Below are 3,861 nucleotides of genomic sequence, written 5' to 3'. Positions count from 1 at the left end.
AGCCCTGGGCGCCTCAAACCCTAGCTCCGCCATTGAAAAAAAAACTGATGAGTTTTCAAGGGGGTAACCCCGCTTAACACTTTTTTGGTATGCTCTGGTGGGGCGGCAGGGAGAGGCTTTGCCTAGGGCGGCAAAATCCCTAGGAACGGCCCTGCACGAGCTCGTTGCCAATTCCATGAAGAGCGCAGAACTTTTTGATAGGTATTTGGGCAAATTCATGCCCAGAATCTTCAGGAAGCATACCACCCCTTCGCTCATCAAGGAATGTGCCTCAATGCCAGAATTCAGGATATGGGCCAAAATGTCCAATATCTACTTTGGGAATCGATTTATTAGTAATATAGCAAGCTTGGGAATCATAAAAAATAAAAAACAAAACAAAAAAACAAAAACAAAAACAAAAACAAAAACAACCAAAAAAAAAAAAAAAAAAAAAAAAACACCCCAAAACAAAAACAAAACAAAACAAAACAACAAAAACAAACAAACAAAAAAACAAAACAAAAACAGATGAACACAACCAAAGTGCCAAAGGAGAAGCGAAGAAAGAAAAGGCGCAAGAAGCCGCGATTCGCGAAGAAGGTTTAGAAAAACAGTGGACGCATACAATGATTTCTGCGATAATTCAGACCTCTTACCACTGCAAGAGGGGAACATCCTGGATAAATACTGCGAGTACGATGAGGTTGAGTCCAAAGAAGAATTGGTATTCATGTGATTGCTTGGCTTGCAGGTTCCGCAGAAGCAAAGGCAGGTCAAGGGCGAGAAATTCTCTGATGGCTACTACATTACACGGAGCATAACGGTGCCTCGAATGGAGATAAGCTGGAGATATGTGATACCATGCAAAGAAGTAGACAACAGCGCCTTTTGTTGACACCACCAATGCAGACATTGAATTAATTGACATGGAGCAGCGTATTGAGCTTATCCACACGAATCTCAAACCCCCTGAGCGGCCAACGCATGGCGAAGTAATCAACCGCGCACTCACCCGCCCGCCTCGCGCCTGCCGCGCCGTACATCAAGTGGTGCCTGCCAGACCAAGCTGGAAATTTCATAAAGTGTGTCGCTCCTGAGGAGCCTGGATTTTCAATAAAGTGTGTTGCTCCTGAGGAGCCGGAATTTTCTATAAACAACGTGAGATTCCAGACGATCACGGAATTTTCAATAATGTATGTCGCGTCTGGGGATCCTGAACCCATAAAGGTTGAATCTTGAGTATATTCCCGGGCGACACAAACTGCACAAACCAAGAAAGAGGGCCCATCTGCAGGCTGGAAGCTCGACATTTTGCAGACCACCGGGACGCGGAGGACAAGGGCCCGCCAGACCAATCCAGAATTTTCAATAAAGTATGTCGCGCCTGGAGAATCTGAACCCCTAAGGGGTGAACTTTATTGTCTCTCAGAGCGACACATACAGTGAAGAAAGACAAGTAGCCCCCATCTGCTTGTAGGTGCTCGAATTTCACAGGCCCCCCTCCCCACGAATTTTCTTGGGGTCCGCCTCTCTAGTGCCCTACATTTTTGGGCACCTGAGTTTACAGGAGGGGAACAACGAAACGCGAAGTCGCTTGAAGCGCCGATACAAATCAATATATTAGCACCACATCCGACGTTGTTGCCGTTGGTGCGGGCACTTCCGGTATGGCAGCCCTTAAGCGCGCAAAAAATTCCACTTTTGGGACTAAAATGGCCAAATATGAGGTTAATTTACATTAGGTTGAACTCACATACAGGCGTCAACATTGGGGGTGGGGGGGTTATTGTATGGATCATCCCCTGGCAAAATATTGGGGATTTAACCCCATCCCCGGGATCTACGTCTATGCATCCAAACTTCTCTTCCGTCATCAAGGAATCATCGACCTCGGAATCGGAATCGAAATCATCGAGCTCTTCAAGTTGGGCTTTTGTGCGACCCGGCGGTGGGCAGCAGAGCGTCAATGTCGTGGGGCGTAAACACGGGCATTACACCATAGGAATTCGTCTAGTTAAAAATGAAAATGGGATCTTTTTTTTTTTTGGGGGGCGAATAAATCCCAAGTGAGTCTCTAAAAAAGAGCCTTGACTTCCGTCGTCCTGGGGCCCTCCACCAATTTGGTGATTTTATAGCCGTTGGATCCCCGAGAGCGGATTAGAAATCCCAAATTGGTGGAGAGCTCTAGGACGACGGCTGGTTCCACAAGGGCACAATGCGCTCTGAAAATGGTTAAGCTTATGGGACTCGGATTTACAAATCAAGTAGTACTTGAAGTCCGGGCTTGAAGTTTCAGGTGATCGGACAATAGCTTGATCAGTGGCATGTCCAGAGGGGGGTGCTTTGGGGGCTGAAGTCCCCCGCACTTTGTTAAAAATCATGCAAAATCAGCCGTGTTTTGGCGATTTTAGCCATTAAGCCCCCCGCATAGCTCCGCATAACTCTGAAAGCCCCTTCAATCAAATCATACTGACCCTGTGTAAATCTAAATAACAACAATAAAGTATTGAAATATGTGACCGTACAGCACGAATGAGCCGTAAATGTCCTCAATTGCATTCTGAGTTACAGTGTAAAATGGGCATGAAGGTCGTATTCATAGGTACCTCAATTTGGTGCTACGTGTACCTCATTTAATGAGATACACGTAGCACCAAATTGAAATACCTATGAATATGACCTTCATGCCCATTTTACACTGTAACTCAGAATACAATTGAGGACATTTACGGCTCATTCGTGGTGTACGGTCACATATGATATTTCACGTCTAATAAAAGTCAGTATATAGCAAACGATACCTGTAATTACGATGTGTGTAGCCCAAAACGAATTTAGTCGTCCTCCTCTGGGATGACATTCTCAAGAATCTAGATGTTAGGCGTCAGTTTAGTCTTGGTTGCGAGGCACTGTAGATCATTCATGAGCATAAAGACTCATGACCCCGTATATAATTGGCATAATAGTTCTAATAGTCCTAATTCTGATAATCTTATTTCTTTAACAGGCTGATGACAACGCTGTGTATGACAATACCATGATGATGGAGAATCTACCACCATCAACGAGTTCAACAACTTACGAATTTAGCCGCGAATCCTTGTCCACCATAGAAAACCTGCCTAAAGTTCACAACAGTCACAAAAAGCTTAAAGCAGTCCTGGATGTCGGTGCCACTGAGGTAGCCAAAACGTGCAGGACACTGGAACGGAATTCATTCGAAGGTAGAATGTCGTATGAACAGTTTCTTGAAGGTAAACTTAGAAATTATAATTATATAATTTTATTACTAATTAATTATTTGGGGAGTACCGTGGCACACTGGTTAAGGTCTTTGACTTTGGTGCAAGAGGTCCCCGGTTCAATTCCACGCAGGAACCCCCCCCCCCCCATAAAAAAAATCTTATTCGCTCTCCCCGTGGCTCATCTGGTAAGGCGGGGCAGATGACCCATGATAAAAGGCCTCGTTACAGTCGGTTCCAATCAGGGTAATAAATCCGATTGTTAGTTACACTTGACTGTCCTGTAAAAATTGCCCCGACCAGCTATTTACGGCGACTCGCTTCACCAGGTCACTTGTGCCTGGCCGGAGTTTCGTAAGCGTTATCTCCTAGATTTCAGCTGTTAATGCCTAGATATGCTCGACATAAAACAATCCAAATATTAAATTCAGAGACAACGTTCTGCATCTTTTAATTATACATCAATATCTTGAGGGAATAAAGTCAAAATTCGCAGAATAAAATAATCCATCTTCAGGGTGGTCCAAAACAACTGTACACAATTTAAAAGGTTAATATCTCAATGTTGAAAAATTTGTTTCAAATAATTGGTCTTATATATTTTTAGAGACCATCTTTCTAAGCGTAGTTGGTGAAA

The sequence above is a fragment of the Amphiura filiformis genome, chromosome 15, assembly GCF_039555335.1.
Source record: "Amphiura filiformis chromosome 15, Afil_fr2py, whole genome shotgun sequence".
In the NCBI taxonomy this organism is placed as follows: domain Eukaryota; kingdom Metazoa; phylum Echinodermata; class Ophiuroidea; order Amphilepidida; family Amphiuridae; genus Amphiura; species Amphiura filiformis.
The sequence above is the reverse complement of the archived record's forward strand: the minus strand, read 5'-3'. Positions refer to the sequence as shown.